The 26,735-nt window shown below is 39.2% G+C and overlaps 1 protein-coding gene across 11 annotated transcripts in view; it reads left to right on the top strand.

Moving 5' to 3' along the window:
- Positions 1-5,866: 5,866 nt before the first annotated feature.
- SYNE2 (spectrin repeat containing nuclear envelope protein 2) overlaps positions 5,867-26,735 on the top strand; it is a 351,205-nt gene continuing 330,336 nt past the window's right edge. For 7 of the 11 annotated variants that reach the window (XM_081228103.1, XM_081228110.1, XM_081228112.1 and 4 more), the window contains exon 1: positions 5,867-5,980. The gene's annotated coding sequence lies outside the window, so the exon portion shown is untranslated. Of the gene's footprint in view, positions 5,981-6,173; positions 6,258-6,407; positions 6,673-15,936; positions 16,019-21,808; positions 22,017-26,735 lie in introns of those variants that run through there. The other 4 variants (XM_081228108.1, XM_081228107.1, XM_081228106.1 and 1 more) reach the window with 4 other exon arrangements.

The following is a 26,735-nucleotide window of genomic DNA, read 5'->3' on the forward strand; positions in this document are numbered from 1 at the left end:
TCATCCTGTATGGGACTCTGCACTTCCTGGAGTTAGGTGGTTATTTCCTTTCCCATGTTAGGGAAGTTTTCGGCTATAATCTCTTCAAATATTTTCTCTGGTCCTTTCTCTCTCTCTTCTCCTTCTGGGACCCCTATAATGCGAATGTTGTTGCATTTAATGTTCCAGAGGTCTCTTAGGTGTCTTCATTTCTTTCCATTCTTTTTTCTTTATTCTGTTCTGCAGCAGTGAATTCCACCATTCTGTCTTCCAGGTCACTTATCTGTTCTTCTGCCCCAGTTATTCTGCTATTAATTCCTTCTAGTGTCGTTTTCATTTCAGTTATTTCATTCAGTTATTTCATTTCAGTTTCATCTCTGCTTGTTTGTTCTTTAATTCTTCTAGGTCTTTGTTAGATATTTCTTGCATCTTCTCGATCTTTGCCTCCATTCTTTTTCTGAGGTCCTGGATCATCTTCACTATCATTATTCTGAATTCTTTTTCTGGAAGGTTGCCTATCTCCACTTCATTTATTTGTTTATCTGGGGTTTTATCTTGTTCCTTGATCTGGTACATAGCCCTCTGCCTTTTCATCTTGTCTATCTTTCTGTGAATGTACAAATTTATTTTTAAAAATACTTCAAACCTGCTAGTGTTGGAAGTTCTCCTGCAGAGGCGGGAGGTGGATGTGGCTCACCATGGGGACAAGGACACTGGCAGTAGAAGTTCTGGGAAGTACTCCTTGGCATGAGCCTCCCAGAATCCGCCATTAGCTGCACAAAAGAGCCCAGGTAGGCTCAAGTATTTTTATTTTTAATGTGCTTTTGTATTCTGCTGCTGATGTTGACTCAAAATTTTTTACATTTATATGCATAAGTGAGAATGGTGCAATATTTGTCATATTTTGGAACTGATGTCATGCTGGCTTTGTAAAGACAATTTGCAATATTTTCTTCTTTTAAAATGCTCTGAATCAATGTATGTAGCATCTAAGTATCAGATCTTTGGGGATTTAGAATTACCTTGTGAAACCATCTGGGTCTGGCACTTTTTTGTGTAGGTAGTTCTTTGATATCTTTCTTTATTTCTTCTAATAAAATTTGTTTGTCTCGGCTTTCATTCTTTACTGGGATTAATTTTGGCATATGTTGATTTCCATGAAATCTAGGTTTTCCAATGTATTTTTGTAATACTATGAAAATAATTATGTTACACTATGTAAGTTTCTGTTTCTATAACCCCTTGGCATTTCTTATTTTGAATGTTTATGCATTCTTCCTCTTTTTCTGGAGTAGCTTCATTAGTGGTCTGTCATTAAAATATTTTTTATTTTCAAATAATCAGCATATTGATTATCAGTCCTCCTGGTTCTCTATATTCATCCTCATTGCTTTTGTCGTTATTTTCTTCCTCTGCTTTTCTTTGCATTAGCTTTTCATGTTAGAAATAGAATTCATTTATAGTCATTCTTTTATTCTCATTGTATAAATATTTGAAAGCTGTAAATTTTTCTGTAAGCACTGATTAGTTTTTTATAGATTCTGATATGTATTTTTTCCATTAGCATTATTTTTTTTGGAAATGATTTGAGTTTAATTTATATTGTGTTTTCCATTTCATCCAATACTTCTTTAATAGTACACTTTAAAATTTTCAGGGGGAAAGGACTATTTGTTTTTGAGATTTTGTCGTCAATTTTTAGTTTCATTATAGTATTTATTATTATTATTGTTTAATCAAAATACTATTTACATTATTTTTACTTTTTTCTACTATTGAGTTCTTTGTGAAATAATACAAAGCCAGTTTTCATGACTGAGTCTGTATGTGCTTGATAAGAGAGTATATTCTCTATTTTTGAGGTGTAAATCTGAATACGTCAATAAGACCTACCTTATTTATTATGTTGTTTAGGTTTTCAATATCTGTGCTTAATTTGATCCATTAGACCTGTGTTTCCTTGAGAGAGATATATTGATGTCTCTTATTTTTACTATTTTTTTTACTGTGAGCTGAGCAGTGATTAATTCAGTGCTTAGCATTTGAGAGTAAAACAAATAACAAGATGTACAGCTGGATTCCTCTAAATGATACATTTATTTCTGCTAAAAACTTCTCTAGGTTCTAATCTAGGGACTGCCACTACTAGTTTTATGCCATTAGGGGCCTCAGTCTTCTTTCGTGTAAAATGAGGTGAGCTATGGAATATTTTTTTAACCCAATACTTTGATTTACCAATTCAATAAAAGTGCTTTTGAAATAATACCTTTCTAAGCCCCACTGTTACTAACTAAAATTATTGTAATAATAGCTATCATTTGTTGAGTGCCTACTGCATGCCAGGCTCCGTGCTTAGCATTTTACATATACGATTTCACTGAATCATAGCATATTTGTTTTAATTTTTCTTCAAACTCTGTAATGTTGGACTCTGATTCAATAGGCAGAAGCTCAGTTGATTGGCTCAGTATTTTAGGAGACCGTCTACTGCATAAATTGACAAGGCACACTTGCATGTTGTTGGGCACACCTTTCTACTTGAATCAGGACAATGGTCAGAAAGATCACATTGGTCCAGGGAGCAATTAGCCAACATGTATTTGTTAGTTTCTTGGTTTGGCAGGAAACAAGACCAGAATGAGATAAGGAGCTCAGGTCTTTACAGGGTGTGATTGGACTCTTGGACAAAGAGGAACAGAGCTGTTTTCCTGGCCAGCTATTTTCATCCCAGGCTTACACATGTGCTCCCAGTGTGGTAAAAAATATTGTAGCAAAATATTGTTAACAGCCTAACAAGGAGTGTTTAGTTGTAAACCAATCTCCTTATATCTTTAGTGGTAACATTGTTAATAAAACAGAAGCAAGTAGTAACACGGTCTTACACTGCCTCGGATTAATTAATATTATACCTGCCTCTTCAGCTAAAGATACTCCGTGTTGTTCTTAAATTCACTTACCCAATCATTTAACATTTTCTTCTATTACCATCATGTTGATAAATACATGATACTATTGTCAATACTCTCCCCTTCTGTGTGCATGGCAGAGACTCAGTTTCTAATCAACTTGTATTCTTTCTTGCAAAACCTAGATGCAGCCCCATAATCCTTCTCAACATGGCACCCAAGTACCAGACTAGAATTTGCTCCCAGTATAAAATCCATTGCCTTTCTTATTCAGGCACTCTGGATGCAAAAGACAAGGAACTCACAGTCTAGTGTGGGATGGAGGAATGTAAACAGCAACTGTAGTTCAGAGTGGAGTTGCTGCCTAACTTAAAGAGTGTTGACTCTAATTCCTTTAGTGGCATGAGGATGTCCAACTCACTTGAATGCCTCAGGCCATGTTTTCTTCCTTGCTTGGTACAATGTGCCAGCATATATTGAATGTCTGCTTCAGTAGTTCTCACCATGTGCCACAGCATGCTTGTGTACCCAGTCACAGATGTGCTTTCAGTTTGATGAATTTGCAAAACGTATGCTTTACACAATTGGAGCTGGCAAAGTCTCTCAGGTGGGCTGTTGAGCTGGATGGATCTTCTGCTATAAATACAGAGGCCTGATGTAAATAATAACTAAGAGACATAACATGACATCATACTATGTTACTGTACCATGTCTGTGTTTTGGTGCATGGGAGAATGTGGGCACAGCTGGGTTCATGGCAGCCCTTACTCTGCCAGTCAGAGATGTAAGTGTATGAGCCATCCCTTCACATGCCTAGTGTAGTATTTCAAAAGAACCAGGTGTGTCTCTGTTTGGCTTAGCACTACATTTTATTATCATTTCAAAATGTGGAGGATCTGTTTCAGTGCTCCTGCCTTTAGTCTAATTTGTGAATTTTAAAGTAGGTATTAATTTAATATCCAAATTGGCATGGCTAGGAGACACCACAGGTAATTAAGAGGCTCTAATTGGGGACATCTGAAAACATTTGAGACACTATTCTGGACTCTTACGTGCACTAGATACAATATGGAACAACAGTCCTTTCACTTTGAGGACTTGTAGCATAGACACTTGGAATGGAACAATAATTAAGAAATTATTCATAACATCTTCTCTAGAGACTGTTGCCATGATGACTTTGGCATTTACTATAAAAGAAGCAACCCACATAAAATGGAAACAAATAGAATGAATAGAACAGAGAAGGAAAATAGCACACAATGCTTTGTAGACAGCTTCACGAATCCTGGAGACCAACTCCTCCCCAAAGTTGATTTGCATGTATTATATCAGGCAAAATGGTGCTATGGAAACACATCCCAGGACCAGAAGGATCTCCTTGTTTTATAGACCATTGTTGTGACCCAAGCCATTAATTATAATGTAAACCTAGGTAGTCCAAGAAGAGAAGTGATACTATCAGAAGGATTATCTTGGAATACAAGGAAGAACAGTAGATTGGGAGTGTACTGTTTTGTGAAGAGTTGAGCTATTGACCATCAAGATAATGTGCTTTTTAAAAAAAGTTTATTTATTTTACTTATTTTTTTGGCTGCGTTGGGTCTTCATTGCTGCACGTGGGCTTTCTCTAGTTGTGGTGAGCGGGGGCTACTGTTCGTTGTGGTGTGCAGGCTTCTCATTGCGATGGCTTCTCTTGTTGCAGAGCACAGGCTCTAGGCACGCAGGCTTCAGTAGTTGCGGCATGAGGGCTCAGTAGTTGTGGCTCACGGGCTCTAGAGCGCAGGCTCAGTAGTTGCTGCTCCGCAGCATGTGGGATCTTCCTGGGATCGAACCCTGTCCCCTGCATTAGCAGGCGGATTCTTAATCACTGCACCACCAGGGAAGTCCCTAATGTGCTTTTTAAACAATTTACTGGAATCATCCTGCTACGGAGGTACAGCTTTTTGAAATAATTGTCTCAAATTGTGGCTACAATTTTCAACTAGTTTTTTTCCATGAATGTATGTTAACTGAATGCATTATCAAACCTCTTAATCTCTGCTCCTTACCATTTAGTTTGGGTCATAAGCACCAACTTTAAGTAATACAGGCAAGATTCTCGAGCCATACAACACATATGAACTTGGACTTATAAAAAGTTAAATTTGATTGTGATACAAACTCAATAGAGAAATACTTTAAAGTTACTGCTTCTTCATGTGATTATAGTGAGTTGACACAATACCTTTCATTTAGGACCTCGAGATCCTCCGTAATACTGTAATAGCAGCACAGGAGGTAAGCGGGAGTCAGTTGACAGCATCCTGAGCCCAAAGGCACTGAGTAATTTGCTGGAAAATCAAACTGGCACTTGCAGTTTGGATTCCCGAGGATCTAGTTTCCACTGAGTTTCAGACCTGGAAGTTGTATATCGTGTTGTAAGATTGAGGCTGTTCCCCAGTCCGCAGAGTCCAGGGGGCAGGAGGGACCCTGCATTCTGCATTATTAAGAAGCGCCTCCCCTTCCCTCCAGGTGACACTGAGGTCTGGACCATGCTATAGGAAATACTGATCCAGATCTTAAAGGCCATCTAATTCAAATTTCTCATTTTACAAAGGGTTCACAAACGTTTACTGACTTGATCAAGGTCTGGTAGCTAATTCGCAGATCTCCTCTCTTACCCCCACTTCCAAGACCCCGGAGTCCAAGAATGTTAGAGGAATTTCTCGCTGAAATCGACCCGAAAAGCTTATTTGAGGGAGTTTGTGACATGCCCCCCGACTCCCGGTGGTTAACCTGCATTCTGAGTTAGCATCTCCCTCAGACCATCTCTGATGTTCCAGAACAGGAAAGAAAGTTGCCAGCCCTGGGCTGCGTCAGGGCCTGCGGGGGGAGGCGGCTGCTCCGCCTCCAGCACTCGCGGGCGGGCTCGACACAGGCCGCCGAGCGGCGAGCGCGGGACTCGGCGGCTGGCAGCGGGCGGGGAAGGCGCGGGGCGTGGTTTGCAGCTTTCCGAGCGCCAAGGAGCGGAGCGCGCTCTGCTGCGCCCCGAACCTTCCGCTGGACCTAAAAGGCGAGTGGGAGACCGAGCAAAAGGCGCTCGAAGGAGCAAGGTGAGTGGGGCGCCGACCCGGGCAGGCTCTAGCCCGCGCCCTCGCCCCTCGCCGGGCCGGCAGCAGGGGAGCGCGGCGGCGGGGCCCCTGCACCCTGGTGCGCCCCGGAGAGAGCGGTCTGTGGCAAGGGAAGGAGAGCGGGAGGGAGGGGAAGGGGCGGGGGCGAAGGAGGGCAAGGTCCCCGAGCCGGGGGCGAGGGCGGCGGGAGGCTGGACCCGGCCCACTGCGGGGGTCCGAGCCCGGCCACGGGAAACTTTGCCCGTGTGGGAAGAGCGGGGTGCGTGGAGGGCGCCGCAAACTTGTCAGCGGGCGGGTCGCTTCGGAGATTGGAGCGAGCGCCAGCGAGTGGCGTTTGTCTCTCCGGTTTCTTTGTGTCACCTCCGGTCCCTAGCCCGCCGGTCCGCCCGCCTGGGAAAGGGGCCGCGCCGGGGGCGCGGCCCCCATCCACCCGTCGCCCGCGTCGGGCCCAGGCCCCGGCGCTCGCGGTCCGCTGATTGTTTTCGTTCCTCGCGTCACGCCTGGGCGGGAAAGATTTTGAACGCCGCGTGAGCTAGAACGCGGAGAGCCGCGGCGCGGAGATTGCCAGATCGTGGGCGGCGCGAGGCTAGCCCCGGGTCTCAGAGGACCGGCGGGCGGGGCTCACCGGGCTGGAGAGCGTGAGGGGCCCCGACGGCCCCGGGGGCCCCGGCACGGTAGGAACCGCGGCGGCCGAGCGCCTCCTCGGCGGGGGCCGCTTGGACGGCTAGGATTATAATTCCATTTCGATTGCTTGGGGTCTTTGTTGTCTGAAATTGCCTTGAGGGTCTGACGGTCGCACCTCCTTTTTGGATTGTTTTTCTTCTGTTAAAAAAGAGCGAGGGGAGACTTATGTGGAATCTGCTGCTCCAAACAACATTAGCCACCTTATTTGATGGAGGTTGAGCAGTCCTGTGTAACCTTTGCCTTTGTGGACGCCTGTTATTTCCGAAAGTTATTTTTTTCTCCTCCCCTAGTGGAAGGGAGCGTCTGCGCCAGATGCTAGCAGGCACGATTGTGTACATGCACCAGCAAATCAGAGTCAAACCCAGGAGGTTCTTTCTAGCTGCTCAACACTTTTGCATCGCTCTTTTTTTTTTCTTAAAGTTTGTTTGATTTCAAACAACTTTCATCTGCTTTCCTAAAAGTTTCCAGAGCTCCGAAGAACTCCTTGCAGATATTACGTGGTTGTGCTAGGATAAGTCCGACCATTTTTAGGGTTGGGGTTACAGTTAAGCCCCCGAACCATACCTGGCCCGCTCACCACTCGGGTGCCCGCCCTTGAGCCATTGTAAACATCATAGGGTTGAGTGTTCACCTTTTACGAGATGGAACATTTGGTGTGTTTTTATACTTTAATGCACCACTCCTTCTTTAGTTACCCTCCCTTTCTGGAAAACTCTTGAGACTCTCTCGGGCTCTTCCTGAGGTAATTACTGAGTGGCCTTAGCTGCGCCATCACGCCCCCCACCCCCGCAAGCACCCGAGGGGGAAGAGAACAGGTGCAATCCTCATTAGGTTTTTTCGTGGTGAAAACTCTGGAGATGTCAAAGTAGGTAAAAAGTGAAAATTCTTAGTTCTTTGTCCATATGTTTGAGTTAATGAGCTTTATTTGAAGCCAACAACAACAAAAAAAATCACTTGGGTCAGCTCAACCTTGTACATTAAGATTGTTTTTTAAAAATTCTTATAAATTTACCCAGTTAGAAATTTGCAAGCATTTCAGTGCATTAGTGCTAATTGTGTTTGCAGGATATTGCAGTATGTTTAGAGAACTGAGTCACAATGGGATTTTTCTAGGTTGTGCCCTCAGTAGCATAACTGAGAGTTTAATGTAAAGCTCAAACTGGAATCAGTCACGTCCTGATAAGTAAGGGAAAGTGTGAAAGGCAGTTGATTCATTTGTCATTACTCATATATTTTAAATATAGATTTTCAATAATTTCACAAAATTATTTTTTCATTTACTCAGATGAGCTCTTACCATATGCCAGCCACTGTGCTGGACTCTGGAGTTACAAATAATAATAATAACTATTTATGGAATACTTATTTTGTACCAGTAAATGCTTCACATAGGTTACCTCATTCATCTAATAAAAATTTGTTGAATGCTTACTATGTATTGTGCTAGGTGCTGGAGTTATAATAATGCACAGGACAGCTGTGGTTCCCACCTTTATCTTAGCAAGTAGGGAAGATAAGCAGAACATAAAAGACATTACTAAACTAATCATGGTTTTTAAAATGTAAATCAGATCACATCACTCGTCCTGCAGTGCAGTGTGTTGTAGGGTAGGAGGTGAGGAGAGGAGAGAGGCGTGGAAGATCAACAGGGGAGATAGCATTGAGTCAGAAAAGAGCTTGATAGTGTGTGGATTGATTGGATCTGAGAGTAGGTCTTGTGGCTGAGCACTGTCAGCTGCAGGGAGAGAACTAAATGATGAGAGAGTGGTAATCAGGTGACAGCTCATGCAGGGCCTCGTAGGCCAAAGTTTGGATATATTCACATTGAATCCTCATATATACCCTATTGGCCCTATTTTATAGTTTATAAAACTGAAGTAACTTTCTGAGTCTGCACAGTAGGTGAATGGCACGGCCTAGGATAGGAAGCCAGGCTCTCAGTCTCCACTTACATTTAACCACCATGTCAGCATCAAAAGACATAGTCCGTATCCTGATGAACCTGTTTGTCTAGTGAAGACAAGCCATTGCAATACACACATGGTGGTGCTAGAAAAGATGTGTTCTAGGGGCTGTGGGAGGAGGAAAGCACCTAATTCTGCCTAGGAATGGGGCAGGCCAAATTGGGAAAAATGAAAACATTTTTCCTTTTTTTCAGAATTATGACATGTTTCAGATTAGCTATAATTCAGAAGTAATCTTAATGTTAAATGCAATAGCCCATTCTTCAGGGCTTCACTGTGTGTTCTTTCTCTCTTTTTTTTTTTCCTTGCTTTCATATTTACCAATTACCTGAGTCATGTGTCCCCTTTCCTACTTTTACAAAATAAAGGATTGTGTCTGGAATACTGTAAAATCACTTATATTTAAAGCCTGTAATTCTTTGTGAAATTGCAGATTAAGTTCTTTTTTGATTGTTTTTATCTTAAACTGTCTAGCCTTTCTCATTTTGTTTGATAATTTTATAAACAGCTTCATTGAATGTAATTGACATACAGTAAGCCGCATATTTTAGAGTGTTAAATTTGATGAGTTTTTGACTTATGTATAGATCTGTGAATCCATCTTTCCCTCTGGTCCCTCCCTACACCCTGCATCCTTCTTTCCCAAGCAACCAGTGGTAGCTCTGACCCTATGGATTATTTCGTATTTTCAGAATTTTATATGACTGGTATCACATAGTATGTTCTCTTTTTTTGTCTGGCTTCTTTCACTCAATATAATTATTTTGAGATTCATCTATGTTGTGTGTATCAGTAGTTGATTCCTTTTTATTGCTGAGTGGTGTTCTATTGTATGGGTATACCCAAGTTCATTTATCCATTCACCCACTGATAGACGTTTGGTTTTTTCCAGTTTTTGGCTATTAAAAATAGAGCTGCTGTGAACATTATGTTCAGTCTTTGTATGGACACCTACTTTCTAGGAGTGGAATGGCTAGATCATATGGTATGTGTATGTTTAACTTTTAAAGAAACTCCCATACTTTTCCCAAGTGGTTATACCATTTTACACTCCCAAATTAGTGCGTGAGGGTTCCAGTTGCTCTGCATCCTTGTCAACACTTGGTATGGTTAAGCTTTCATAGCCATTCTGTTAGATGTGTAGTGGTATCTCATTGTGGTTTTAGTTTGCATTTCCCTGATGACCAATGATGTGCTTATTTACCATCCATATAATATCTTTTTTTGTTGTTGAAGTTTCTCTTTGCATTTTTTGCTCATTTTTAATTGGGTTAGTTACTGCCTTATTCAGTAAGTGTTTTGAGAGTTTTTTATATATTCTGGATACAAGTCCTTTATCAGATACATGATTTGCAAATATTTACTTTCAGTCTATTGCTCCTCTTACATTCTCTTAACAGATCTTTGAAGAAGTTTTAAATTTTACTAAAGTCCAATATATCAATTTATTCTTTTATGGGTTATACTTTTGGTGTTATACCTAATAAATCTTTGCCTAACTCAAGGTCACAAAGATTTTTTTTCCTTAGAGTTATAAAACTCATAGGAAAACTCTATAAAAGAATGTAAAACCATGAATTCTTTCGTTTTACATTTAGGTTCATCTACTATGAGTTAATTTTTGTTTATGGAGCCAGGGTATGGGTTGAAGTTTACCCTACTGCCACTAGGAACAATTAACATGTTTTGGAGATGAGATAATGTCTGGAGACAATGTGGTGAGGTGGGGTGGGTGGGCATTTGCTATTGGCATCTAGTGGGTCAAGGCCAGTGATGCTGCTAAAGATCCTACAATGAACAGGAGAGATCCTCTCAACAAAGAATCATTCAGCCGAAATGTCAGTAGTGTCAAGGCTGAGAAACCCTAGGCTAGAGGTTTATCAATTTTATTGACCTCGATGAATCAGCTCTTGGTTTCATTCATATTTTCTGTCTTCTTTTTAATTGATTTTTACTCTGATCCTTATTATTATTTCCTTTCTTCTACTTACTTTGAGTTTAATTTTACTCTTATTCAAGTCACTGCGACCTTTTTTCTTTTCTGACATAGGTGTTTAGTTCTCTAAGTTTCCTAAGTACAGTACTGCTTTAGGGAATTCTCACAAATTTAAATAGGGTGTGATTTCATTTTTATTCAGTTCAAAATGCTTAAAAATTTTTCTTTGGATTTATTGTTTGACCTTGAGTTACTTAGGAGTTTATTACTTAGTTTCCAGACATTTGTGGATTTTCCAGGCATCTTTCTGTTATTAATTTCTTTTTTTTCTTTTGCGGTACGTGGGCCTCTCACTGTTGTGGCCTCTCCCGTTGCGGAGCAAAGGCTCCAGACGCGCAGGCTCAGCGGCCATGGCTCACGGGCCTAGCCGCTCCGCAGCATATGGGATCTTCCCGGACCGGGGCATGAACCCGTGTCCCCTGCATCGGCAGGGGGACTCTCAACCACCGCGCCACCAGGGAAGCCCCTGTTATTAATTTCTAAATTAGTTTTCTTATTGTCAAAGAGCATAACTTATATGACTCAAATTCTTTTATATTTACTGAGAGTTATTTTAAAGCCCAGAATATCATTAATTTTGGTAAATGTTTTGTGTGTGCTTGAAAAGTCTGTGTATTCTAATTATACAATGTCGAGGGAACATACCATCAACATGACATCACTGTTCATGTTAACCTTAATTACCTGGCTGAGGTAGTGTTTGTCAGGTTTCCCTCCTATAAAGTTACTCTTTTCTCCCTGTTCTGTCCTTTGCTTTTTGAGATGGAAGTCACTATGTGTAGCCCATATTTAAGGAGTGGAGAGTTATCCTTCTTCTCCTTGAAGGGTATTGCTTTTTTTACCCCACCTGACAATCTCTGAGTTTTAATTCTGGTACTGAGGCCATTTATATTTAAAATGATTATTGATTATGGTTCACTTTAAATGTATAATCTTGCTATTTGTTTTTATCATATGTTCTTTGTTTCCTTTTTTCTCTTTCTCTCTTTGATTGGATTAATTGAATTTTGCTCATTATAGTTTATATCCTTTTTTTGCTTATTAGCACTCATTCTTTTTTTAATTTTTATTTTTTTAACATCTTTATTGGAGTATAATTGCTTAACAATGGTGTGTTAGTTTCTGCTGTATAACAAAGTGAATCAGCTATACATATACATATATCCCCATATCTCCTCCCTCTTGCGTCTCCCTCCCACCTTCCCTATCCCACCCCTCTAGGTAGTCACAAAGCACCGAGCTGATCTCCCTGTGCTATGCAGCTGCTTCCCACTAGCTATCTATTTTACATTTGGTAGTATATATAAGTCCATGCCACTCTCTCTTTTTTTTTTTAATTTGGCTGCACCCCATGGCTTCTGGGATCTTAGTTCCTTGACCAGGGTTTGAATCCATGCCCTCGGCAGTGAAACCACTGGACTGCCAGGGAATTCCCTACCTGTCATTCTTTATTTTGTTATTTTAGTGTTTGCTTTAGGGTTTATAGTATATATCTTTAACTTATCACAGTTTAACTTCAAGTGTTATATTATACCACTTCAATGAAAGCCTTGTAATAATATATTTCCCATGTCTCTCTGCTTTGTGCTATTGTCATACATTTTACTTTTTGTCTGTTATAGACCCTACACTACATTATTATTTTTTGTTTGAGCAGTCAATTATTTTTTAAGGGATCTAAATAACAAGAAAAAAATCATATATTGACCCATGGTAACACAGGTTATATTCTTTGTTTTACTATTATTAAATGAAAATAAAGAAATCATACATATTGAGGTTATTGGATTCATATTTATGAATATATTCTAACTTGTAATTTTATTTATTTTTTAAATTTATTTATTTTATTTATTTTATTTTTGACTGCATTGGGTCTTCGTTGCTGCACGCGGGCTTTGTCTAGTTGTGGCGAGCGGGGGCTACTCTTCGTTGTGGTGCACAGGCTTCTCATTGTGGTGGCTTCTCTTGTTGTGAAGCACGGGCTCTAGGCGCGCGGGCTTCAGTAGTTGAGGCTCGCGGGGTCAGTAGTTGTGACACATGGGCTTAGTTGCTCCGCGGCATGTGGGATCTTCCTGGACCAGGGCTCGAGCCCATGTCCTCTGCATTGGCAGTCGGATTCTAAACCACTGCGCCACCAGGGAAGCCCTAACTTGTAATTTTAGAATACACATGAAAGAGGTAGTGAAATTTGGAAATCAGAGCATAGTTCATTTTTTTAAACTAAATCCACTGAATTGTCATTGAGCTGATCATTGCTGTAATAGAAGGATACTTCAGGATACTGTGGTGTATTACAAGATTCAGAACACCTGGACTTGGAGAACTCTCCAGACAGGCACTGATGAGTGTGCTGTACTTCTTTTCTTTCCTCTGGGCAGCATTAGGAAAAGGGATATGGATAGGCAGAAAGAGGCTGTCCTCCCATGCTGACATTTTCCAGACCCTGAGAAACTTTGATAGATGAGTTTGAAAGCACTTCTTTCTTTCAGTGGTGTATGAGATGAAGAGCACTTGGTTATAGCTCCTCAGGTCAGAGTAACACATTTGACAAAGTGAGCCTCAAGCTTCTGCTTGTCAGTGTCCGTATTTGACTGCAAACTCCAATCTGACATGCAGTTCTAGAACTCGTCAAAATTTGCTATCTACTTGTTGCTTTGGTTCCAACTGACTTAGTTTTCCTTTATCAATGAGTAGCTCCTTTCCATCTGGGTATGTAAATGTGCTCCTATTCTGAATGTCAATACATTGACAAACACTCAGCTATAAATGAGTGAGAAAACTTAACTCATCCAACAAATTAATTTACTTTGTAAATATTTATTCAATCTGGGCTCTGGCACATTGATGAAAATTTATGTCCCTTGCCCTTAGAAAGCTAACTGTCTCATAAGAGAAAGGCCCACAAGTAGAGAAGCATGCGTTCCAATGTGGTAATTGGTGGAATGGATATATGAACTGGGCAATGGGAGTAAGCCTCGAGCAGCGGTTCTCAAAGTGTGGTCCAGGAACCAGTAGCATCAAACCTACTGGTTCAGAAACCTAGAGGGTGGGGCCCAGCAATCTGTGTTTAACAAGTCTTCCAAGTGATTCTGATGCACGCTCAAGATTGTGAACCAGTGGCATAGAGGATTAGATGATCGCTGAGATTTTTTCCTCAGGTCCTAATTTCTACAAATATGGTTTAGAAATGTGATATTTACCCCATTGTATTGTACTTTAAGAACTGTTTTAAAAAAATGTCATGAAGAACCTAGGGGCAAAACGAGAATAAAGACACAGACCTACTTGAGAATGGACTTGAGGATATGGGGAGGGGGAAGGGTAAGCTGTGACAAAGCGAAAGAGAGGCATGGACATATATACACTACCAAACGTAAGGTAGATAGATAGTGGGAAGCAGCCGCAGAGCACAGGGAGATCAGCTCGGTGCTTTGTGACCGCCTGGAGGGGTGGGATGGGAAGGGTGGGAGGGAGGGAGATGCATGAGGGAAGGGATGTGGGAACAGATGTATATGTATGACTGATTCACTTTGTTATAAAGCAGAAACTAATTAAAAAAAAAAAAAAGAGAAAAAAAAAAAAAAAAAAAAAAAAAAAAAAAAAGAACTGTTTTAGCACGAATGAGTTGGTATGTAAAACGTTAATGCTATGCGGGTAAAACAGTAATTCAAAATGGTAAAGATATGCCTGACACTGGGACAAAAGTAAATTAGATTTAAAAAAACGTTATTATGAAAAATTTTAAGTACATATTCAAAAGCAGAGATCATCGTGAAATGAACTCCTATGTAAACATTACCCAGTATCAAAGCTATCAAGTCCTGCCAATTTGGTTTTACCTATACCCTCACCTATCCCCCCCTGTGCTGGGTTATTTTGAAGTAAATTCCACACATCATATCATTTCATCCATAAATAATTGGATTTTAAATTATTTGAGCTATTAAGTTGCTAGAGATGAATTTGAAACCGAATCACATATAGCCATTTCATGTTTCCATGTTAAATTATAGATAAAGTTTGTCTGGGGTTCATTTACACAAAAGATGAGTAAAACAAAACAGTAGTGTGGGCAGGTGTATATATATTCCTATTAGTATAAAATCCATTAAAAATAAATATACTGGTTACAACAGTGAAAATATTTTATGTACCCTCATCATCATTATAGCAATATATACATTATATTTATAAATAGTATTCCAGAATAGTAAGAAAAATATATCCATGTGCTGCCAAAATTGAAATACTGTGCTTGAAGGGGAAACTTTAATTTGAAAGGCAAATTTTTAGGAAGGATGGTATTATAAAAAGGTTTTGCAGATTTCTAGGCAAATTTTTAATATATTTAAATTAAAATTTCTCATTACTCATTTCGGCAGTTATGTTGCCTCATTTGGAAAGATAAAGGTAGTCAACATTTAGGGGTGAACAATACATCTTAAAAAATAAATCCACTTATCTTAATCTATATGCTACACACAATCTTATCAAGGTTAGAGCTCAGGCTATAAGACAGTTCATGTTTGGAGAAAGGGGACAGAATTAACTTTCACAGACTTTTCACAAACAGATAGAAAACTACCTGTTTTTTCCCACTGTGGCTTTGGAGTACAAGTTGTGATATCCTGAGGAAAAGCTGATAGTAATACGACTGAGCTCTTCATGTTTGGCTGCTTTTGAATGATACATTAATTAATGGGTCGTACCATAGGAGTTAGCTAATTTTCATTTAAAAAATGCTAATTACTCAGAAGTAATTTTTATCTGAAGTGTAAGTTGCAACAAAATAAGTAAAGCTGTTCAAGATTGCTCCCCATGCCTCCCAAATAAATTAAAAAAAACTCTACAACTGAAATGCACCTGAGCTATTAGTACTAAGGTAGGTTACAGTCAATGTTTGATGGGATTGTTTGATAGAATAATGCATGCTAGAGCTCTTAGTTCAAAATTTTGAGCTAGTGATTCAGAAAGAAAAAAATAAAGAATTACCTATAAATTCTGTTTATAAAGCAGTTAAAGGTGTGTCTTATTATTTGTGCTAGTATGTTTACAAAGAAAATAGGTGACTAGCAGTCTCTTGTTTGACTATCTTTTGTAGTTACTCATTTGATGACACTGAGTAAAAAGTTTTCCTCTGTTAATGGGACTTTGTTTAAAAGAAAGTATGTTACCTTTGTAGTCTCGGCACTTTTTTCATTTTAGGAAGCTCCAACTCAGTTGTGTAATAATTAATTTTATAAACAGTGTTTAGTCCAGAACTGATTGTATTTCCTTCTGAGCCAGATGAAGAGAAACTCCCAAATGTTTATAATCACAGGTTGATGAATTGGTTCCAAGACTCTGTTGGTGATGGTTTCTGAGACTCGGAAGGTAAGCTTGCTTCTTTCATGAATCATCATGTTGTCTGGCAGTTGGCTATGTGTTTTCTTAGCAACAGCTGCTGATTTTAGGTTTGAGCTAGGAAAGTATGTTTTGAAATGATCCAACATATTCTTTTAGGTTATATATGCCTGTTAAACCTTACAAGCTTACTGTTAATGTTGTATGTTCCACCATGAAGGAATGATTTCATTCTCTTCCTGTCCCTGCCTTCCAAATCATTTTTCTTGTTTTTTTTTCTTTTTAAGGGGGTTGAGGGTGGGTGTAAGGAAAGAGAAAAATAAAGAAACCTGGAAGACTGTGGACATGCTCATTTATGACTCTGGACTAGAGCAGAACCAAAAATGGCCTCCATGTGCTAATAGGATAAAATATAATTTACTGGGGTCTTGATCTTGAGTTATACTCTCAGGTGCATAAGTACTAAAGGACAAGTGTATTTTAGAAATGTCTGTGGTATAGTGTAATGGTTAGGATTGTAACTTCTGAAGTCAGATGGACCCTGATTCAAATCCTGGCTTTGCTATATACTAGCTGTGTCACTTTGGGCAAATTACAAACCTCTCTGGGTAGAGCTTCTTTAACTGTAAAACAAAAGCCAAAATATGACTTATAGGAGTGTTATGACTATTACTGAGACAATACATGTAACGGGTAGTACAGTACCTGTAATTGAACATTGTAGAACACATAGTAATGAGTGCTAGTTATTACATTCAATTCAAGGGTGCAGTGAACAAGGGGCTAAGTGACAGGTGTTAGAGGGCAATCAGCAATGAATCAGACATGGCTCCCCTTCTGCAGGAACTGGGGGAAGATAACCTTGTAAACAAATCACTCTAATATGATCCAGAATGAAAGAAGTGCCACCTGAGGTGCTAGCAAAGTGCTGTGGTAATTAATGCCACCTTTGGGGAAGTTAGGGCTAGTTTTGTAGAGAACATTTGACGTTTTAGCTGGGCGTATAGCTGGGTCTAGAGTGTAGAATAGGGCTTTCATGGGTGGAGAATGGAGGAGAGTAGATTGAGGGCTGAAGAATGACACAGAAGCACAGGGCTCATGGCAGGTTGTAGTGGGAGAGGTCTGGATAGATGCTTTGTGGTTAGATCTTGGGATTTTTTTTCATGGAAGTGTTTGGACCATATTCTTCTTGTCAGTGGGAACACGCAGCGTGTGCTTGGTGTGAGCTCTATTTCATAATAACATTCTGAAAGATGTAGTGGAGAGGCAGGGAGTCCAATTACAAGGATGTTTTCAGAAATCCAGGTGAGTGATGAAGAAATTCAGAGAACAGAGTCAGAGGGGATTAAAATGAGATGGAAGAGAGACAATTCTAAATTAGGTGCTGAAAAGAATATTGGTGCCATTACTTGCCATTATTTGCGAGAGAGATACCACAGGGAGAAAGTGTGAGAGAAAACCGATGGTCTGGTGATGGGGTGGGCTAATGGGTCTTTTTTTTTTAATCGAACTATAGTTGATTTACAGTGTCATGTTAGTTTCAGGGGTACAGCACAGTGATTCAGTTTTTTAAATACACACACACACACACACACAACATACATATACACACATACATGTATATATTCCTTTCCAGATTCTTTTCCCTTATAGGTTATTACAAAATATTGAGTATAGTTTCCTGTGCTATACAGGAGGTCCTTGTTGGTTATCTATTTTATATACAGTAGTGTGTATATGTTAATCCCAACATCCTAGTATATATCCGTCCCCCCCCTTCCCCTTTGGTAACCATAAGTTTGTTTTCTATGTCTGTGAGTCTCTTTCTGTTTTGTAAATAAGTTCATTTGTATTTATTTATTTATTTTTAGATTCCACATATAAGTGATATCATATGATATTTGTCTTTCTCTGTCTGGCTTACTTCACTTATTATGATAATCTCTAGGTCCATCCATGTTGCTGCAAATGACATTATTTCATTCTTTTTATGAGTAATGTTCCATTATATATAATATATATATTATATATTATATGTATATACACCACATCTTCTTTATCCATTCTGTCCTTTGTCTCTTGTTAACAGTCTTTATTTTAAAGTCTGCGAATGGGTCTTTTGAGCTCAAAGGTTAGTGGACATCTAGCTGGCAGTTGGAAATTTAGTTCTAAAAGAAGGAAGCTAACATTTATTATGCACCTGCTATGTCTCAGGTTTTATGCTAAGCATCTTCACAAATCATTATTGGAAACAAATAGTATTTTTATTGATGAAGAAATAGAAGCTGAGAAGAGGCCTGATATTATTTAAATATCTACCCTAATTTCAAAGCATTTCTCACTTTTATTGTTCTCTTCAAGCTCTTGGGAGCAAGTGGAGAGCTGGGGCTAGGAAGAATGAGTGAGTGGGTACTGAAGGCAGTGGGCTGCGCTCTGTGGCACTTTTCATCATTTCTTCATTCAGGCTTTCATTACATCTTCTTTACAACAAGGAGAGAATCGCCTTCTAATTGGGTGGTTAGTATTTGTTACCTGAAGAATGTTGAGGGAGTTTCATAATGAACCTTATTTCTCAAGTTCTGATATTCCTTTCTTCTTAGAACTACTTGAAGGTTGAAGTACTCCAAGATTTTTTCTCTTGCTTCTGATGAAATAGAAAAGTTTGGCTACGAGTGGGTTTTAACTTTATAAAATGAGCCTTGTTATAGTTGGATTGGAGAGGACGAGCAGGGAAGAGAGAATGGTGCTCTTTTCCTTAATGTTCCCCCTTCGAAATGTGTAATCCTGAGGTCAAGCTCATGAATGCAAATGAAAATTAAGTCTGGGAAGACTTTGAGCATGTCTTAAAATCTTTTTTTTTAATTACAAAAATCCAACTACACACATACAACACACAGATATTAAAAAGCAAAAGCCTGTCCTCATATTATTTCCACTTTCCATTTCTGTTGTCTCTGTCCCTAGAGGTAATCACTGTGGACAATTCTATGTTTATCCCATTTGAATGTTTACGAACATTTGGAACCTTGGCAGTAATTGGGCAAAACAGCTAGATTTTAAGCTTTTTCCTTTTCACCCAGATATTTGGTTTTAGGGTTTATTATTGAAGTTTCATAAATACAGGTTCTTCTTTTAGACTGTGTTCTGAGAGCCCTATAAACATCAAATGTAACTTATGTTAAATGCTGTTGGATCACCTTTCAAATCAGTGACATACCTAGGATTAGAATTTAGAGACCTTGAGCTTCTCATTTGTTGCTAAACCAGTTCTGTTAGTTAATTTATTACACAAGCTTGCCAGTTAACTGCAACAGTGGACAAAAAACAGGTTTCATCTTATTATTTATTTATTTTAAAGAGAAGAAAGGACAGAATGTGAATTTAAACTAACATAGGCCCATTTTAGTAACTATATTAATCTGTTAATTACTTCATATGTTGACATGTTCAGACAATATGTGTTCTGGTAAATTTCTCTATAGAATCGTGGAATAAATTAGTTCAATATATCTTGCCTGTTAGGAACTTTAAGGACATGGAGTTCAGAGCCTGCACACTGTGTTCAAGCAGGAGTTGCCAGTAACTTGCTGTGTGGTCTCAGGGAAGTTACTCAACTTCCCTGTTTCCCTAAATGGGGTAGATAGTGTCTGTCTTGTGAGGATTAAAGGGATGGTGCATGTAAAATATTCGGCACAAATGACAAACTAAATAAATATTAACTATACTTATTACTGTTTTATCATTATTATCAAATAGAGGACCTATAATTTTGTTCATCCATGTAAGCAGAATTTACCTGCTTCTTACTCTCAAGCTATAACAAAGGAGACATCACTATATTTCACTTTTATTGCACTGTAGATGTCAGAAGGAATGTGCAAATATTGAGGTATGCTTTTTAAGCAGATAGAGATCTCAGTACCCCTCTTAGTCAGCTTCTTAACTAAATAAGTTGGAGGAGCTTCAACCAGAGGACCACACAGAGATTTTCTTTTGTCTTTGTGGTCCTACTTCTCAAGATTCTTCATGGGTTCCAGTCTTGGTTCTACTCAGGAAAATATTGTAAAATGCATAAGACATTTTCTTGAGAGTGTTCAAATTGTTCACCAATGGGGAGAAAACTACTTAGGTGTATTCCTTTTTGAGGATGTTTTATATTATATGAGTTTTGGGGGCTGGGGATGGGTCAGAGATCTTTCCATGGGGAAGGCTTTGAGAGAAGGAAAAAATATTTCTTAGAAATCTCAAAACTGTAATCTGAAATTCCGTGGAAAGAAAATTTAAGAGTTTTGTAATCTGAGTTACTGGAGTTAAGGGGTCAGAAGGATTATTTATGTTTTAGGAAGTTTTTCTTCACAGGGAGGTATATAACTTCTAAATATTTTAATGACCTAGAAGATACTGAAGAAAAAGTAACCTTAGAACTGGGCAGATATAGGATTTTTTTTTTAAGGCCAGACAAGTTTCTAATGGAGTTGCTGTGCATGTTACAAGTAACAACAAAGATAATTTTGTATACACAGAAGTACATTCTGTTCTTTCCCTGAGATGATGTGACCTCTTATCAGATCGTAAATTGTGCCCACAGAACTGGGAACTGTATCTTTAGGATAAACTAAGAAACAAATAATTCTGGTTGTTTCTCTTCAGGTGAGAAACTTCTGCCATGTTTAGAAATGAAATGGAAACTAGCTTGCAAACTGTAGCAAGTCACAAGGGAAGCCTGGGAGAAGGGATGATTTCACAGTTTGAGGTTCTACTACTTCAGAGCTCAAATCCCTTTTTCAGACACCCTGTATTTCCATAGTTGCTTGATTCAACATCTTTAAAACAAATGAATACCTGTTGAAGAGTGGCTGGCACCCTAGAAAAAACAGCTTCCAAACCACACAACAGTTAATTTTTCAGCTGTTTTTTTTCTCATCTACTTTCCCACTAACCAGTCAGAATGCTAAGATTTCAAGGTGAGGTAAGACTGTGTGTCTAGTATTTAGTTAGAACTCCCCACTTACCAATGCAGTAATGGATGGTTCCTTGGAAGTAAAGAGTTAAAGAGAAACAGAAACTCAAAAAGGACTGAAAGGAGCTCTAATTTGGGGAAGATTTGAATTAAAAAAAATTTCTCTAGAACAATTTCCTTAAAATTATGATATGAAAACCCTAAAGTAATTAGAAGAAATGTCATTTACTTTTTTTTTTTTTTTTCCTTGTTTTTTTTTGTTTTTGTTTTTTTGGCGGTACGCGGGCCTCTCACTGTTGTGGCCTCTCCTGTTGCGGAGCACAGGCTCCGGACGCACAAGCTCAGCGGCCATGGCTCACGGGCCCAGCCGCTCCGCGGCATGTGGGATCTTCCCGGACCGGGGCACGAACCCGTGTCCCCTGCATCGGCAGGCGGACTGTCAACCACTGCGCCACCAGGGAAGCCGTCATTTACTTTTTAAGTCATAGCACTTTCTAAACCAGCTTCTATGTACCACAGTCTGTGAGCTACATATTAAAATCTACGGTGATTTACTACTGAGTCATCTAAGGATTTGCTAGCTTACTTGCTTTGTGTGCCGTACAAATCTTGGTAAACTAGTCAAAGTTGGATTGTAGGGAATAGAGGGGAACTCTTCTCTAAAACGAGTCTTGAGGGTGTGAGAGAAATAATGGAGAGATCGTAAGTTGAGTAAGAGCAGTATCTTACTCAACTTATCTAAGATACCAATGATGAATTCAAATCCTGGGTTTGTCCCAGACAGTTTTATGTCCTTGAATAAATCACTAATGTTAATGATCTCAGTTTCTCCACCTCAAGAGTGTCATGATTATGTCATGATTATATAAAACAACCTATAAGCACAACTAAATACAAAGTATGTTTTGTCTTGGGTCATTTAAACTGTCCCCACCCCTTTACTGATATTCTTTGGTCTTCTCTCCTAAACACAGCCAGCCACCTCTCAAAGGTCCGCCATCATCACAAAGGATGACGAAGGAGAGAGTGTGGTGGAATTAAAGGCCATTCCCGGGATGACTTTAAAATGTGCGTGTGCTATCCATAGTGAGTCAATAAGTCTTGTCTCATGTATGATTTGTACACGTACAGTGAGAGAAGTGATGGGTCATTATTAGAGTCCAGAGAGTTCAACACCCTTCATGTTGAATTTAATTCAGAAATTTAGACCTGAATGATACCTGAATCCTCTTATTTCACAGATGACAAACCAAGATTCAGGGTTGGCAAGGTACAGTTGGTAATTGGCAGAACAAGGAGTAAAAATGCTACCTCCAGATTCCTGGCTCAAAGCTCCTGCTGTCATAGATGTGTGTGTGTGTGTGTGTGTGTGTGTGTGTGTAAAGTATTATGCATTATTTAAAACCTATGAAAAGGCATAAATCAGCATGCCCTTAAGTCCTTACATGCTTTGGCATGATACTTAAGAAACAAATTGTTCCTAACATGGTCGTGACCCCTTCTTCCACAGAGGTAGCAGCTGTCCTGAATTTGGTGTTTATCATTCAAATGCATTTCTTTATAGTTTTGTTGCATATGAATGTTAATGGTGATTTTCAAAGTATTTAGCAACCTGGTAATGTGTGGGTACTGCCACTCATAATAGATGCTGGCAACAGATCCAGCCATGCCAAGGTATATTAGCCAAATATCAGACCCATCATGGACCCCCCCTAAGCAATATTTTTAAGAGTGTACGTAGTTAGTACCATCCTGTATGCATTCTTCTACAAATTGCTTTTTTCCTTCAACTTTATATTTGTGAGATGCATTCATACTGACATGTATAACTCTCATTATTCATTTTCAGTGTTTAATATTCTAATGTATGAATATGTCACAGCTTATTTATCTATTCACTTATTTTTGGATAATTAGGGTTTTTTTTTTTTAATGCCCTCTCACCTGTTCAGGTGTTTTGCTTATTTTCTTGTTAGGTTGTTTGTCTTTTTCTTATTGATTTGTGAGTATATTATTTTTGAATTTTTTTTTGGAAACTAGTATTTAATACTCATTAACATCTGTACTTATATAAGCCACATAAAACCTATCATAGCTTTGTCTTTCCATAGCTGTTCACATTTGGAAAGGGTCTTTCAGTATCCCCGAGTCAGGTTCACGTCAAGTACACCAGTGACGTCACCTGTGACTGTAGACATAGATGTGTTCCATTATTTAGAATGGGTTTGACATAGTCTTAACATTCTTGATTGTGAAGATGGACTTAATTTCCCTATATTTACATGGTCCTGTAGGTGAAAGGATTGACCTCATTGTAACTCTAAAGTGTGGGAGGAAAGCCTTTATGGGAAATTATAAAGTTCTTTTTTTCTTTATTAAATCAAAAGCAGGAAAATGGGTGGCGCCTTGCCTCCTTAGTGAACCCCAAATGGGCCACAGCATATAAAGGAAACTATAAAGTAAATGGAAGGACTGAAGCCATTGCTCAGGAAGTTCTTCCAGGAACTTTCACTATTTAAACTCTGTGGGTTGTTAGATAACCAACAAGTATAGCACAGGGAACTCTGCTTAATACTCTGTAGTAACTTAAATGGGAAAAGAATTTGAAAAAGAATAGATACACGTATATGTATAACTGAATCACTTTGCTGTACACCTGAAACTAACACAACATTCTTACTCAACTCCACACCAATATAAAATAAAAATTAAATAAAAATTTTAAAAAATGAACTATCTGGGTGGTTCATGATTTTGGTTCCCTCCCCTTTTTTATCCCCAGTGCGCAGCAACTTGACAGAGGTACATGTTAGGCTGTTTGTTCTTTTGTTGGCTACTTGTATCTGCTTTCTAGAAGGTTATTGTTTTCAAGGATCTTAAACACCAGGATTAGGACAGTTAAACCTTTCTCAGGCTTGAAGTGTAATCTTCCTATTGGTTTTGCTTTCCTGGCTTCTTTGCTTCCTTCCCTCTCTTCCTTGTTTCTTTCTACTTACAAATTACTGCGTTTGTTAGATAGCCATCCTTCAGAGCATCCAATGTTTTGTTCATTTAAATTTTTTTAACCTTCTTTTTGTTGTACAAAAGGACAAAAACATTTAAAAATACTTTTAGTACTGGAGGTTGCCTTTTCCTGGAGCAGCGCTTCCGCCTCCCCCTCCCCCACCAATCCCCCAGCAACCCCGCCCCTGCCCTCCCCCTCTCCACTGCCTCACTCCCACCCTCCTGGCTCTGTAGGTCTCTTTTGTTGTTGGGAGCTAACAAAGTACTGTAATTTGCTGGATATTATGGATGGAGGATAGGCCAAGGGCTCCCGGGAAGAATTTCTGTAACCTGCCTGAGCTCCCTTCTGTTAAAAATTGCTGATTAACTAGTCTCTCCTGGGAACAGCCAGAACTTTAAGAGTGCTGTTCAAAAGAAACATTTTTATTTTTAGAGGCATAAAGAGACAAAACTATGGACTTTAAGTGTGTAATCCCAAAGCGAAAACAAAAATCTTGCTGAAAAAATTAGCAGTATATGAAACATTTTGAAAACAAGCTGCATTTTTCTTTTAGCTTTCTGTATTTTTAGTCGAAATTAATATTACCACAGGTGTTCTGAAATTCTCCTTTTCTTTGCATGTTTTGCCATATAAAATTCATTTAATGATGTAGAAGATTAAAAAACGTCAAAGGGGAAAGGTGTTTAAAGAAATTTTGTTGTGCAGAGGACATGCAGTTAAAACTAGCAGACAAGCAGAGTTCTCAGCGATGGTGTCATCCTAATTAATTTTAACTTCATCATCACATGAATAAAGAGAACCCTTTCAGTCTTTGATTTTTAAATAATCCTGATTTCATTTTTTTGGGGTAGTTTTTACTTTATGAGTCCTAGTTTCTAGTAATAATGTAGCATGTGATGTAGAAAAAAGTGGAAGATGGGGCTAGCAGCACTGACTTTCCCACAGGATCTTTGTGAGCAGAACCCCAAATCCTTTACAGATTCAAAGGTCTATTTAAAGGTTCACAATAACAATGACAACATTTTAGTGCTGTCTTCCAACCCTATCACTTCCTTCTTCTAAGGGGAAGTCGAGCTTGGGGTGGAGGAGGTGCACTGGTGTTACCGGACCGGTTCACTCAAGCTGTCGCCTGCTTTTTTGGAATCACAGACCTTGATGGGATGTTGCACAATGGGACTGGTGAAGTGAAAGTCCTTTGATTGATTTAGACTAACAGAATAGAAAAAAGCATTGGGTGAGTTAAGAAATACTCATTAATAGTTCCCAGAACGTGGAGGGAAAAAAAAAACCTCACTTTTTTTTTTTTTTAAGTTGAAGTATAGTTGATTTACAGTGTCGTGTTAGTTTCAGGTGTACAGCACAGTGATTCAGATATATATTCTTTTCCCTTATAGGTTATTATAAAATGTTGAAAATAGTTCCCTGTGCTATACAGTAAGTCCTTGTTGGTTATCTATTTTATATATAGTCGTGTGTAAATGTTAATCCCAACCTCCTAATTTATCCCTCCCCACCTTCCCCTTTGGTAACCATAAGTTTGTTTTCTGTGTCAGAACTTCACATCTTAAAAAATAAATAAAACTTTCAAAATGTAAATATTTACAGTACTTTTTTTTTTCCTGTTTTTTGGCATGAATCTTTAGGCAGGTGTATTTGAGGGACTAGGACTCACAGTGTGTCACCATGGTGATGCTTGGCCGCTGAGGTGGAAGAGCTGGCCGATGCCCTCTCCAGGGTCCCGAAGCCCCCAGACCATGCCAGAAACCTCAGGATGGAAGAGGATCTCTGGCCAAAGTGCCTGATGCAAGGGGTGTATCTTACAAGACCCCTCTGTTTAACTTTGCTGTGCTCTAGGGAGGTCTGTGGACTGGGGTTGTCCCAGTGATTCTGGTTTTGACTGTGATGGACCTGAGGGTCCTACCTTTTTCCTGAGCTGATCACAGGAATTTGCTATAGATTGACCTTAGAAAGCTAAAGTGTCTCAGTTTTTGAGTACTCTTTCTTCCTTCTCTCCGGTGGGACTTCATAAGGTGATTCACACATGGGGGCCTCTACCTCCAAATTCTCCCAGTGTGGATACCTCTTGGGTAGACCCTGAGCTCCTAAGGACTTGACATAGATCAAGGCCTGACCGCATTCAAATCTCTGGGGTGGTTCCAGCAGCACCCACCCACCCCCATCCCCGCTTTAAAAAAAATCATTTATTTATTTATTTATTTTTGGCTGCATTGGGTCGTAGTTGCGGCATGCGGGATCTTTTGTTGCAGCGTGTGGGCTTCTCTCTAGTTGTTCCTTTTGACTGCTTTGGTAATCATCTTATGTTCAGAGAAACTAAGATAATACAGCGACTTTTTCAAGGCCTCCCAGTGAGTAAGTAGAAGGACAGAAGGAGTCAGAACCACTGCCCTTGGATGCCCAGTTTGTTACTTAGTCCAACAAACCTGTTTTTGAGGATTAACATCCACTCAGAGCCAGAAATAGACCAATTGAGACCAAAGTCAATTTTGACCATTGGTCTCTAAGGATAAAAGGATGAAGGATACATCAGTTTGTTGGACAATTGATTCTCCCTTAGGATAAGAGAAAAACAAAACCAAAATTGTCAGTCATTGAAAATGACACAGTAAATTATGTTTGGGTTTGGAAAACTTCCAGTCCTATAAATACATTATGGGAAGCCCTCAGGGAGAGAAAAAAGGCACATTATGGCTGTTTTCATATTTAAAAATAGCAGGCCCATGCAACTTGAAGAAAAAAGTGGGAAGTATATAACTTAGAATGTT

This window comes from Mesoplodon bidens (assembly GCF_964165515.1).
Source record: "Mesoplodon bidens genome assembly, chromosome: 3".
Lineage (NCBI taxonomy): Eukaryota > Metazoa > Chordata > Mammalia > Artiodactyla > Ziphiidae > Mesoplodon > Mesoplodon bidens.